This window comes from Atractosteus spatula, chromosome 10 (genome assembly GCF_055471065.1).
Source record: "Atractosteus spatula isolate fAtrSpa1 chromosome 10, fAtrSpa1.hap1, whole genome shotgun sequence".
Lineage (NCBI taxonomy): Eukaryota > Metazoa > Chordata > Actinopteri > Semionotiformes > Lepisosteidae > Atractosteus > Atractosteus spatula.
Window position 1 is genome coordinate 891,649 of NC_142715.1, and position 14,849 is coordinate 906,497.

The window sequence follows — 14,849 nt, forward strand, 5'->3', positions numbered from 1 at the left end:
ATCTTAATAAAGAGCCGTTCTTACTGTATATTATTTTAACTATTTTATTAACTACACAAATCACGCCCTTACACCATATATTCCCGCCTTCTACTCTCTCGTTCTGTTGTCTCGCGATGTCTTCTCACTATACTACATCCCTTCCTTTGTTATTTTTAAAGTCCATAACTTTACCAAAAAAATTGTAACAATTCTATATTAACACACAGTTAACGGATTTTAACTATTACAACAAAATGGATGTAAAACCTTCAATTTCTATTCAACACATTCAACTTTTCTTTTTCTTTTTTTTTACAACTATTTGTATGCGTACCAACTCAAATGTTAGTTCAATTTCTACTTAAGTCACTTCGTAATATCACATTTGGAGAGCTATGCAAGTCCTATATTTTTAAATGTCTCTGTAACGAGCCGGTTTCCTGATAACCCTGCCACTTCTGGTTGTTACTTCACTTCTGGGTAAAGTTACTGGCTCTCCTACGGATGTACTCTCCACTGTCTGAGGACTCGGCACTTCCTGCACATCAGAAAGTCCTGTATTCTCAGCATTTTCTGTTTCTGCAGATTCAAAATCAAGATCCAATGGAGGAGCGTTTCTCATTATTTTTGAGCCATCTTCTACGTTCACTAACTCAAAAGAGTTACAAGAGGTGTTTCTCAATAACACATAGCGAGTGTCTTTGAACTTGGCATCCAATTTACCGTTGTCTAGGCCAACCACAAACTACATCACCGACCTTGAAGTTGTGATCCCTTGCTCAATGTGTCTGGTCTGCATATAATTTCATTTTGTGTGCGTACTCCTCATGATGTCTATGGATATCTTTCTTTCTTTTCCACATTTGGTAGTTTAGTCCGGATATTACGTCCAAAGATAAGATTAGCTGGGGTTTCTCCAGATGTGAGGTGTTGATCTATAAGCCAGCAGAATCTTAGGGAGTTCCTCTCCATTTTTTTCCTTCTATCGCAGCTGCTCTCAAGGCCTTTTTCAGGTATCTGTGAAATCTTTAAATTTTGCCATTACTGCTCGGATACTAAGGTGATGCACGGATGTGTTTAATTCCACAATAAGTCAGAAATGATTCAAACAACTGTCCTATGAACTGCCTGCCATTATCTGTTACTACCTCTAGTGGATAACCAAATCGTGCAAAGATGTTCATCAGATCTCTAATAACTGTGGCTGAAGATATGTCTGATACAACAACCGCCTCAGGGTAAGAAGTATAATAGTCAGTGACAATCAATATGTATTCATTCTGAATAGGACCTACCAGGTCAATGCCCAATTTTGTCCAAGGCCTTGGTGGTAATTCAAGTGGTTGGAGAGGTTGATCCTCCTGCAATGGCTGATTCAACACATAAGTGGAACAATTCCTGACCAGTCTTTCGACATCAGCAGTCCATCATATGTAGATAACTCCAACCTACACTTGTGGTATGGCTGCAGTTATTCTGGAATTGGATTAGGACATTGTCCTTTTTCCACCATGGACATCGACAATTTCAATGTGTCATCTTCGTTTGTTGCTTGTTTAAATTCCTCAAGTGTCAGTGCATGCAGTTCATAAGTGCTGATTGAAAGCACTCTATCAACATAGGTGTCTACATAACCAGTGTCTTCTGTGTCTGGTAAAGGAAGACATGACAATGAGTCTGCAACATTGGTTTTCCCTACTATGTGTTCAATTTTGTAATCATACGGCTGTAATCTCAATCCAAGTCTTTGTATCCTGGGTGGTAACAATGTTGCCTTTTTGGGATTGAACGTGTAAATGAGGGGTTTATGATCTGTTTGAAGTGTGAACTTGCCTCCCCATAAATATGTCCTAAAATGTTCCACTGCTCAAACACAACCCAAGGCTTCATGCTCTATTTGCGAGTAATGCCTTTCTGTTGGGGTAAGTGAGCGACTTGCATATGCCACTGGCTTCTTCTGGTCTTTGTAGCAATACTGCTCTAAATCCTACAGGACTCGCGTCACTGATCACTACTGGTGGCGCATCTAGTTTGAAGTATGCCAAACATGGTTCAGTTACAAGTGCTCTTTTCAACTCGGCAAAGGCTTTCTCAGTTTCCGATGTCCATTCCCACTTCTGTCCTTTCCTCGTTAGTTTTCTAAGGGGTTCTGATATATCTGCATGATTAGGGATAAATTTCATCAAAAATCCACAAGTTCCTAAGAATGAGTGCAAAAGTGCAACATTTTCAGGTCTCGGCGCACTGCAAACAGCTGTCACCTTTTTCGGGTCTGGTTTTATTCCTTCTGCAGTGACCAAATGTCCCAGTATCTCGATCTCTTGCAGGCCAAATATACACTTATCTTTATTTAAAGTTAAGCCTCTGTCTTGGAATCTTTGAAATACTTGCCTGAGCCTCTGTTCTACTTGTTCTTCATTTTCCGCATGTACTACAACATCATCCATATACCATACAACACCTGGCATTTCACACAACATCGAGTCCATAGCCTTCTGATAGGCCTCTGGGGCACTAGACAAGCCAAAAGGAACTTTTCTGAAACAGTAACAACCCCTGTGTGTGATGAAGGTAGTCAGGTGTCTTGATTCCGGGGCCAACTCAACTTGCTAGAACCCTTTTCAAACATCTAACTTTGCAAAAACTTTGGCTCCTTGCACTGCTTGCAATATGCTGCCAACTGTTGGTACTGGATGTCTCTCTCTGATAACTGCTTTATTCAGTTCTCGCAGATCCACACACAGTCTCACTTCCTTGGTGTCTTTTTTAGGTATTATCAGAATATTTGAGATCCATTCTGCACCTTGATTCACTTCTTCAATAATTACATCATCCAGGATTTTATCTAACTCCTGATTAACAGCTTCTATCACTGGATAGGGTACTCGTCTCAGACTTTGAGCTACTGGTGAAACTTTCTCATCTACTGTAACCTCGATCTGTCCTAAACCTTTAAAGAGTGACTCATATTCCTGTGCTAACTGCTTAAACCTCTCTGAAGACTGGTCAACCTCATTGACAGTGTCTCCTACATTCAGAATCTTCAGATCAAAACATGCTTTTCTTCCCAACAACGCTTCTGCATTTCCTTCAACTACAGTACATAGACTTTGTCCTTTATTACATTTTTCTGCCATTTCAGCTGTGCCTCAAAGTAGCCAACACACTTAAGTGGACTAATTTGTGCATAGGCATAAAATTTCCTCTTAGACTGCTGAAGTTTAGTTCTGTGTGCAAACACTTTCTTTAAAAGTTCTACTCCAATAAAGTTTATTTGACTTCCTGTATCTATCACCATTTTTATCTCTTGGCCATTTATTTGAACAGTTTCTTTACCTTCAGGGTCAATGAAATTAACAAATTCATCCGAGTCTGAAGAAGGTTCTTGAACTGCTCGCAGTTTTGTCCCTTCCTTATTTGTATTAAATTTATTTTCCTGATGGGAACCGTCTTTCTTTCTACACACTCGTGCATAATGTCCTGTTTTCTTACAGTGTAGACATTTTGCTGTTCGCGCTCCGCATTCATCTGCTTTGTGCATTGTTACTCCGCACCTGTAACATGTAATGTCAACCGTCCCCTGTTCTTCTATATCTCTAGCATGACTGCGATCTGCTGCTCGGCTTTTGTTTGTAAAGTATGAGCGAGCACCCCATTCAGTGTGACTGTGGTCAGAAAGCATTCTTGATTCTGCTTGAGCTGCTTCATGAATTCTAGCGACTGTAAGAGCTCTTTCTAAAGTCAGCCTTCATCCTGCAGCAATTTATAGTCTCTTATGTGCACATTTTTCCACAAGTTGATCTCTTAACATGTCAGTTTCCAATACTCCAAAGTCACACGATTTAGCCATTTCTCTTAGTGCAGTAACAAAAGCATCAACAGATTCGTCCTGAGACTGAGTTCTCTGCCTAAATTTATGCTGTTCCAAAACCACATTTCTCCGCGGTGTAAAGTAAGCGTCTAAGGCAGCTACAGTCTGTTCATATGTACCTTTTTCTCCAGGGAGATTGGCGAAAATCCGCTGCACGGGAGCCCCGATACAGTGCAGTAATGTAGCACGTCTCACGGCATCCTGAGCTTCTGTAGATCCACTGGCTATTTAAAAAAAAATCTGTACGACTCCATCCATATCTTGTATTCCGTATACAAATCCGGAGCTCCGAGGTTCAGTAGAAGCGGTGGAAAAAGCTGGGCATAAGCAAAGCTTCTCGGCGCGGCTGCCATATCTTCCATGGCGCAAGCTAAACGAAAAGTCCGAAAATTCAAAATTTCGTTTCTACCAGCAAGAGAACTAAAATCTGCAGTGTTCTGCTCGCTTTGAGTCCGTCAAGCACTCATCTCTCGTCGCCATAAATGTTGTGTATCTTAATAAAGAGACGTTTTTATATTATTTTAACTATTTTATTAACTACACAGATCACTTACACCACATGTATCCCCCCTTCTACTCTCTCGTTCTGTTGTCTCGCGATGTCTACTCACTATACTACATTTAGCATGACTTCTTGTTGCAGTTGAGCTCAAAGCTGGAGATGATCTCCATATTCTACCGCAGTAACTAGTCCGAAACGTAGTACACTTTTTAAGTGAAGTCAGGTTGTTAAAAAATTAAACCAGCGCCCTGTCACAGAAACGTACCCCGGTCTCCCGCGCAACAAGCGGGGGTACTCGGCACTATACTAACGAGGAGCGCATGTTTGCAGCTGAACGTCAGCTCTGTTTACTATCAGCAGTCATTTCCTCATTTCTAAAGACTTTTTCACCTGTTCTCAGCTTTTAAAGACAGTCATAAACGCTCAAGAAGTAATTCATGTCAGTTTGAAGTCTGTTTCTGTTGTCTCAGCTCTTGATGAAGAAAACCCGTGCGTGGGAGACTCCCTCTCTGAAGACGTTTGCCGTCACCCTGCAAGGGAGTAGAGCCATCAATCACCGAGGCAACCATTGAGACAGTTAACATTAAACACGTGAAATGCAAGATGTTGTGATTTTTTTCCCCGCTTAAGGCTTCTATCGTTTCTACTCTAACGACAAAGACCTCTTTATTTGAAGTGAGATTTTAACAAACGTCTCCAGATGTAACTGCGACCTGAACGCAACGCCTTAGACCACCAGCCATCTTGCCTGTGGTACTTATAATGAAGTATATATTTTATTTCTTTCTACTCGTTGATAAGAAAAAAAGTGAAATCATGTAATTAGGGATATGTCTTTTTTTCATGGGGAAAACTAGACCGAGCAAATGTAAAGTTTAGAGCAGCGCTCAATAAAAATGATCAGAAACCGAAAGCGCTTCCTATGCGGATCAGTATATTCCAATACCCCTGGTTCTGCAGAAGAAATAAGAAAAGCCGAACTCAAAGCACTGTTGCCATTACAGCTACTCTGACTGCAGCTGCTTTAAGATCTACTCACACTGTGTTGCCATTAAGGCTACCTAGTTAAAAAAAAAACTTATCGTCACCTTTTTGAACGTGATTATTAGATACCTGTTAAATCACAACCGAGGTTTCTTGAGAGATCGTTCAGCGAGCGAGTAATAAAAAGCTACTTCGCTTCCAACCTCTGCTGTCACTGTAAACTCGGACGTGATGTTCTGCAGATGTGCAGTGTGCCTTTCCTCTCGTCGTATTCAAGAGTACTCACTGTGTGAGCTCCTCGCTGCGTGTTCTGTACTCTACTGTGATTTAATTTAGATGATTACGTGGAGTAGAGTGACAAGATCTAATTGAACATTTTCGGTTTGTGAAATGAAACACTAAATACACTACTGTAAATACAAGTAATGGACATTTAAAATAACCACAGTACAGCTAGAAGAGTGAAAGATAAAAGACGATTTAGAAAGACACTCACACTAGACTGAAGAACAGCACAACCGCCGGAACAGGGACTTGAACCCTGGGCCCTCAGATTAAAAGTCTGATGCTCTACTGACTGAGCTATCCGGGCTCTGAAAGAAAGTTGACACTGTCGGGATCCTCGCAAGTCACGTGTCTCTTGTGCCGAAGAGCAGTCATACCTGACACGTCTCGAATGACCACTTACAGACTTTATCCAGAAGCGACGGCACTACTCCCAGTAGAATGAGTGAAAAATACAGCATGACATGGGTAGTTAAGGGGCTCCCATAATCCATCTTTCCTCACATTACTGATTTTTTTCAATAGCATTTTGACTTTTTTTCACATTCAGATTTTTTTCACATTTAATAAAATCTTTTAATCAACAACATTAAAAAGAAAACAAATGGAACATTTTTTGGAACAAGAATTAAAAAAAACTTCCAATGCCTTGGTTGTATACGTGTGCACACCCTTTATAAAGGGAGTTGCAACAGTGCTGAAATTTAAAGAGCATTTCTGTAGAGAAAACAGCATTTTTTCTGCCTTGATGTTAAGCTTAGGGAGCCTGTCTCTTAGAAATTCTATTTCTTAACACCTTGCACAGCCTCCCGACAGACTAACGAATATTTTTTGGAGAAATTGGCTCACACACCGGAAGACACTAACGTTTATTTAGATTAGAGTATGTTAAAACTCAGGCTTAAACAGATGTTCATGATGTTTCACACGGGGTGTTACCTGTTGTAGTGTTTCAAAAGATGTGTTAGCGGACTAGTACCCGTATTTACTCGCAGGGTGACGGCAAACTTCTTCAGAGAAGGAGTCTCCCACGCACGGCTTTTCTTTATCAAGAGCTGAGACAACAAAAACAGACTTCAAACTGACATGAATTACTTCTTGAGCGTTTATGACCGTCTTTAAAAGCTGAGAGCAGGTGAAAAAGTCTTTGGAAATGAGGAAATGACTGCTGACAGCAAACAGAGCTGACGCTCAGCTGCAGACAAGCGCTCCTCGTTAGTATAGTGCTGAGTACCCCCGCTTGTTGCGCGGGAGACCGGGGTACGTTTATGTGACAGGGCGCTGGTTTAGTTTTTTAACAACCTGACTTCACTTAAAAAGTGTGTACTGTGTACTACGTTTCGGACTAGTTACTGCGGTAGAATATGGAGATCATCTCAGCTTTGAGCTCAACTGCAACAAGAAGTAATGCTAAATGTAGTATAGTGAGTAGACATCGCGAGACAACAGAACGAGAGAGTAGAAGGCAGGAATATAAGGTGTAAGGGCGTGATCTGTGTAGTTAATAAAATAGTTAAAATAATATAAAAACGTCTCTAAATTTAGATACACAACATTTATGGCGACGAGGGATGAGTGCTTGACGGACTCAAAACGAGCAGAACACTGCAGATTTTAGTTCTCTTGCTGATAGAAACGAACGTTTGAATTTTCGGACTATTCGTTTAGCTTGCGCTATGGAAGATATGGCAACCGCGCCGAGAAGCTTTGCTTATGCCCAGCTTTTTCCATCGCTTCTACTGAACCTTGGAGCTCCGGATTTGTATACGGAATACAAGATATGGATGGAGTCGTACAGATTTTTTTTAAATAGCCAGTGGATCTACAGAAGCTCCGGATGTCGTGAGACGTGCTACACATTACTGCACTGTATCGGAGCTCCCGTGCAGCGGATTTTCGCCAACCTCCCTGGAGAAAAAGGTACATATGAACAGACTGTAGCTGCCTTAGACGCTTACTTTACACCTCGGAGAAAAGTGGTTTTGGAACGGCATAAATTTAGGCAGAGAACTTAGTCTCAGGACGAATCTGTTGATGCTTTTGTGACTGCACTAACAGAACTGGTTAAATCTTGTGACTTTGGAGTATTGGAAACTGACATGTTAAGAGATCAACTTGTGGAAAAATGTGCACATAAGAGACTATAAATTGCTGCAGGATGAAGGCTGACTTTAGAAAGAGCTCTTACAGTCGCAAGAATTCATGAAGCAGCTCAAGCAGAATCAAGAATGCTTTCTGACCACAGTGACACTGAATGGGGCGCTCGCTCATACTTTACAAACAAAAGCCGAGCAGGAGGACGCAGTCATGCTAGAGATATAGAAGAACAGGGGACGGCTGACATTACATGTTACAGGTGCGGAGTAACAATGCACAAAGCAGATGAATGCGGAGCGTGAACAGCAAAATGTCTACACTGTAAGAAAACAGGACATTATGCACACGTCTGCAGAACATCACGTCCGAGTTTAAGGACAGCAACATCAGAGATTGGAAGCTAGGGAGTTTCAGGTCTGTGTTTTTATTATAGGTTCAAGAAAATCTGAATACCTTTTCAAGAAGTATTTCAGAATCCCAGTCAAATCCAGTACGAATGCCGCATAGATCTGCATTGTACAATTAGTATACTGTTTGTCCGTTGAATCAAACACGCCTTATGAAGCATTTCTAAAACAGGAGAGATCGTTAGGGAATGCGTCTTCCTGTAAAAATAAAATGACTTCAAGGGCACTATAAGCAGGGGTGCTCTACAGAAGAACTAAAGCCATAGATGCCAAAGAGGTCGAGATTTCACCACGTGAGAGAAAGCATCTCAGAAAACGAAGTTGCGGTCGTTTCCACGCGTTATAAAACCACTAGGTCAAACAACAAGAGCTGAAGAGCCGCTGTTGAGAGTAACGCGGCCGAGCGCTCTCAGGAACTGGCTTAAACTTCCAGTCTCTTCAGGAGCATCTGTTGGAGTCGCACTGCTACAGCGTATCTCCTTGTTAAGTATCCCTTTTATTGTAAAAGGGATACTTAAACCATGTAAACCAGATTCAGAAAAAAATAATTTGAACAACATTAGTCTCATGTTTCCTCGAAGGCGCGGTGGCCAAGTGGTAAGGCGTCGGTCTCGTAAACCGAAGATCGTGGGTTCAATCCCCACCCGTGCCTGTTTCGTTTGTCTCCGCTTTCCTTTAGTTTCAAAGTCTTCAAAAAAATGTAGGAGTCTCAATAGTAAGAGAGCATAACTGTCGCCAGTGATTAGTATTCATGCATATCCTGCCTTGTTTTTTAGTCGACAAAGCTTGTCTCTCTTCACACCCATCTTCCGAATGATCGCCTCAGCATTGGGAAGGAACGTGCGCTTGGTACAGCCCCCCACTCCATGGTCTGATCACAAACAGATCGGATGAGCTGTCAGTCCAGTTTGGAAGTAACGTTTGAAAGCACTAAAAATCTGACTTAGGAACGAGAAGACCATGTTTTTTTTAAACGAGTAAACGATAAAATAATATACTGCCTGCAAGACTATGTCAAGTTCAAGTTCAAGTCCAAGTTTATTGTCATTATACTCATACACAGGTATATGGTATAACGAAATGCTATTTAGCTAGCTCTCGGACATTAGTACAAAGAAAAAAACACAACAACAATACAATTGTATAACAAAAGAAAGACAGAGACAACAGCCGATGTGCAAAAAACAACAACAGGCAGTGTGCAAAACAACAAAAAGGTAACAGGTTATGTGCAAAAACATGCATCAAAAGAATGAAATTAAGGGATAGAAATGATGGGGAGTGAGCTTTTGACATGTATGGGAGAGGTAGATTTTCAATGTGTGTTTGGGTTTTTGGTAAGAAAGAAGGCACTGTGAGGTTCAGATCATAGGTGAGAGGTGAGATGAGAGTGAGAGAGGCTGGGAGTTTAATAGTTTGATAGTGCGGGGGTAAAAACTGTTTCTGAGTCTGGTAGTCCGGACCCGAATGCTCCGGTACCGTTTTCCATGTCATGCTAAACGCCACAAATTGTGTTCGTCCAGTCGTATTAATCGTCCTAAAGTTACGGAAAATCGGATGCGACTGGTGCAATCAGCACACATATTTTCAGGATAGTCGAGTGGTTTAAAACAGCAAATTCACAGCTTCGTGTCTTTTAAGCTTTGTGTCTCGCTCTCCAAATAGAGGCACGGGTTCAAATCCCACTCCCGACAATCAGGCGTTTTACCCTGATTTTTTTACCTGCCTTTACACCGTTTCAGTCTTGTTGTGCTCGCTGACAATCACAGTACGAGGAAACGGAGAAACTGCTTAGCAAAAACATAACGGACAGAAAAAGCTTCGTAAACACGTGAATGTGATTAGCAGCAGTAAGGTATGCATTCAAATGTTTAAGGCAGAGTTATAAAAGCAGCAGAAGAAAGGGGCAGCCTTTGTGAGAATTCGCGGGTTTTTATGCTGCTTGGACTTCTTTCAAGCCTATGAAGTGATGACCCCCGTTTTATTTTCATTTTCAAACTTCAGAACCGAATAACAAAAAGGTTTCATGTGTGACAGCATTCCGTTGCAAATACCGTTTCCACGATGTATTCAGCGACGGGAATGAAATATTTTAGTGCTGGCTCAAATGCGAGGAATTTCAGAAAAACCCGGAAAAGCAACGCTTGCAGTAAATGACAAATTTAAAGCGTGTAGTCAGCATGAACAGAACAACGCAATGCTCTGTAAAAACGATCTGAAGCCGCAATTACTCTTTTATCTCGGGCAGTTCATTCCGATACGATGTTTCCGCAGAATAAATGAAATGCCGAACTCCAAACATGTTGTTGCCATTATTGTTACTTCTGCTGCTGTAGTTTTAAGCTTTAATCAGTGGGTATGTAATGTTGTAAAGGGGCTGGACTACTTTATTCAGTCCAAATTCCATTATGTGAATTTATGCTTTTTTAATATAAGCATTAACAATTCAATGCGTGCTCAAAAACCGTTACTTATTAGCTTAAGAAGCGGCAGTGTTTTGACAAAGTGTGGTATTCGAACAGTAAATGCTGAAGTGTTTAATACTTGCTTGTGAGCAGATCTCCCTCGATTTAGACAAACTCTTGTTCGGCCGATGATTTCAGATCAAAATCTGAATCTAGTGGAAAGAAAGCTGAATTATGCTGGGTACTGGGTATCACTGTTACGCCATCAGGTCATGCTAGGAGGATTGGGGGGATGAAATTGACACAGAGGGACCCAATGTGGGGGCTGAACCCACAGTTCTGAGATTAAGAGATTCTTGCTCTATGGACTGTGCCTATATAACTCTTGTGCTACAGCAGTAATGTTTCTGGGTGTGGATGAACATGACATAATAGGCTGACAGCAGGAACACGTGGCCCACAGGCAGTGACAGTATCGCTATCACATTTGGCTGCAGTATATTGTGTTGAGAGCAGCAATAACTTTCCTGCAGAGATGGGAGTGCCTTTAATACAGCGCTTTCAATCGGACAGAGTAACAGGAACTGACCTAAAGTTTCAGCTGTGGATCCATCTCCACATGGGTGAAAGAGACAGTAAAAAAGCGATGAAGAAACAGAAAGATTTGTGCTCGCTGCAAAGTAGGAAAGAGGTGGTCAGACACATAAAACAGCTTGGTGATAATTTGCAGCGACAGTTTTATGTTATTTAGTACACGGATTTGTTCCTTAAGATGTGTAATTTGTATGTTGGTTGTATGAGAACAGTTTCTTCTACAGTCCTGTCAATTGACAGTGGAGAGCTAGCTGGTGCAGTCGAACAAATCTGTGTCATATTTTTAAAATAGTTTAGCTAATGAGCAACGAGAGTACAAATGAATTCTCCCACCCTCCATTCGAAGATAAAACTCCATGTGCGAGTCTAAGTTTCCTTGAAGCTACTGATGTTCGTCATTATTGGACATTCCCGGTGATATTGACTAAGAAGCTCAATTTTTACGTGTTGTAGTTCAACATGTGCAAAACATTCGTATCCCCTGCAAATATCGGCAAGGTCAGTGATATTCTCAACAATTTGCGCCATTGCAATTCGTGCAATTCGTGCCATACTTTTTCGAAATGTATTCTGACATGCCAGGATCAGAGGGTCATATTTAAAAAACTGGTGCATTAAAATTTCTTGTACTTCAGGATTTTGATTGTCTGTTACATTGTCTTTCACACGTCGGTGTCAGAACTGTGAGACATTTTCATAATCGGGGGGAAGGCCGTAGCAATAAGCAAAAAGTGCATTCACCTTTTCCCAGTGTAAGTCCGTGTTGTGGTGAGTTTTTAAAATTGGTTTGCGATTTTCTGAAATATATTCCATACAAAAATATAATTTGGACAGTCGCTATTTATTTGGATATTCCCTTTCAGTGAAGATGTCTACAGTATTCCAGCCGGATTAGTACTGATCGAAGAGAGCCATCTACAGGCGAAAGGCGACATAACATCACAGCAGCACCATTTAAGGTGGAACGAAAAACACGCATAAGAAGCTGGCGAATAAGAAGCCAACTTAAGCCTCGTAGCAGACCCTGGGGGGCACGCTCAAAATAATCATCTTTCCCAGTACTTCAGAGTCATATTTAGATCGCTTTACTGCAATTTTATTTGATTGATGGGAGATGTGAAGCCATTGAACCTGTACTGCGCTTTCACATTGAAATTGAAGCCATTTCTCATGCTTTCTCTCAGTGTCCGGGCTGCAATTGCGTGTAAAGGAGGCGACTTGAAAATGAAACGTGTAATCACCTTACAGAGGGTCTTCACGACGGGGTGCGTCAGCTAGTTTTCCATTTTTGTCAGTTTACTGGACTTCTGAAGAAACCTATCTACAACGAAGATACAAACTGCACAGTTTAAGGCACATGAAGAAAAATCTGTTTGCTGATTGACTCAAAAAATGTCGATACAAATAATCTGCCAGGCTGATTTACTTGTCCGACCACCTCCCTCCGTCCCCCTTTGCTGTTAGCACAATTCTTTCAGTTTCTTTTCTTGTATTTTCCTTGCTATTTTAGTGTTCCCCATGTATAGATGGATCCACAACCGAAACCGTTTTCACCCATCAGTCTGTATGAAGAACACAAGTTGCACAGCTCCAGTGGCGCAATCGGTCAGCGCGTGGTACTTATACAGCAGTGCACAGCAGAGTCATGCCGAGGTTGTGAGTTCAAGCCTCACCTGGAGCAGTGTCTTTAGCTACTGAGAGCAACTGTCGAGTTTAGATACTTTTAGGTATTTGATGGAGATAAATTAACATCAAACGAACAAGTAAAGGTTTATTTCGAGTCACAATCAAAGAAGGCTCCACAGCTGAAACGTTGTGTTCACTTTTATTTTCAGCATGGAATAAACCTATACTTTTCCATTTGCAGCCCACGCATGCTGACGCAGCTCCCTACTTAAATTACTATCAGCTGTGTACCTCCAGTTGACCTGTACACAAATATATGAGAGAGGTCTACTGAGACGAGAGGAGCATTGAAGACTTGATAAAGCTCTCGCATTAGATTCTATGTTTTTGTTGTTCCCCAGATTAGTTTTTAATGTTCTTTTTCTTTTAAAGTTGTTGCATTTGGTTGTTTTTTTATAGTTGCTAGACTACTACAGGGATTTACCTAGGTTCCCGGGAGACTTCTCGTTTTGTGTTTGTTGTGTTTTCGGGTTACAACAATTTTTTTTCTTCTGTTGATAGGACCCCACGCATTACTGTAGGACTAGTTAACTTTAGTTCATACATTGTACCTGAAATTACCACATAAACTACTACTCTGTTTTCCTTTTTTATTAAGAAAAAGGCAAAACTAATGTTTGTTTCTCCTTGCTTCTGATTGGTAGCTACAACGGGTCAGTTGCAACAAACTGGCTGCTGAAATTTGTCAGCAGCTCTGTACCAAACCTGTTCTCAATTGCAACAAACATAAAATAACAGCTGCTCCCCATTAGATGTTACTAAAGTAGGAGACTAAGCAGACGAAGTGGAACAATAGATTACATTGGAACTGTCCTGGATGTAGTGGAAATAATATCGTCATTAAGTAATGAACAATTGCTTTCCAGACACTACAATTATTCACAAGGAATTTTATCAATACATATTTTATTAATAAAAGCGTAATATCTTAATAATGAAGTTTAATGTTATCTTTATTAGTAGCTGTATTACAGGTAATGTATGCACAGACTTTATTATGCTATAATGAATTTTCAGGTATCCTGGGGACAGAACTGAAATGAAGGAAATACATATTTAAAGGTGTGTTAGTCTTAAATGTGTTCTGTCACATAGGGGTGTTAATTGAATAGATTTGTTGTATTATTAAATATGATTTGACTCTACACTTGTGTTTCTCAGGAGACAGCATTAATATTGGGGATTTGCAGATACAGATAATAAGTTGTACTATACAGGCAAATGTATGGTTACCTTAATGAAAAAAACTCTTTTCAACATTATTATTTAAGACAGTCTTTCAGAACAGTATTCTCGTATTAGTGGCTATAGTCTAATGATAACGGTGGTGAAACAGGCGAAATGTGCGGAAAGAATTGGAGATGGAACAGGAGACTCATCCAGTCGATAGAAAGCTTGGGTAGGACTGCACAAACACCGTGCCAGTGCTTAGTAGCATCATTTAAAAACAATATGTGGTTTAACAATATCAACTGCTCTACTGTGAGCTCAGCTCCACTACTAGTAGTACATTGCCCAAATTTTCAAATTAGATACATGTGTTTTCTACGTGTATGTAATTGGTACTTTTTTTGTTTTAACTGATTTAAAATATAATCTTTATAAAACAGACAAAGGGTTTATGTGTCGTGCTGAAATTAACACACAAGTAGGGAAAGTTTTCGCGCTTAGGAAGAAATCCAGAGTGGAGACGCCGGCGATTGAAAACAACCACATACAGTACAGCCTGTATGTGCTCTACCACTGAACTAAACTTCCGACAACTACTGTATCTTTATCTGCGGCACTTTGTTTTAGGAAGAGTGAGGAGTCTACAAGCCTAGAAAATGTTAGAAGAATTCAGAACAAGAGGCTCTGCTTCACCGTTTACTCAGCTTTCGTTGAAAAACTAAGTGAACGACAAAATTTCACTTTTTGATTAAAGAACATAAAAAACACCTTTCTTCCAGCCAGATTCAAACCAGAGAACAAAGAGTTCCCAGCTGTTTCCATTATATTCCTCCGCTCTTACAACTGAGTTATCGAAAACACAGGAA

General features: G+C 40.6%; 2 non-coding genes and 1 pseudogene across 2 annotated transcripts; 2 read left to right on the plus strand and 1 right to left on the minus strand.

Moving 5' to 3' along the window:
- LOC148824417 (uncharacterized) overlaps positions 1-14,849 on the minus strand; it is a 310,106-nt pseudogene that overhangs the window by 199,384 nt on the left and 95,873 nt on the right.
- trnat-cgu (transfer RNA threonine (anticodon CGU)) lies at positions 8,709-8,780 on the plus strand. The gene has a single exon. It is a non-coding gene; the product is annotated as a tRNA-Thr (tRNA).
- Positions 12,715-12,808, plus strand: trnai-uau (transfer RNA isoleucine (anticodon UAU)). Its single transcript has 2 exons — positions 12,715-12,752; positions 12,773-12,808. It is a non-coding gene; the product is annotated as a tRNA-Ile (tRNA).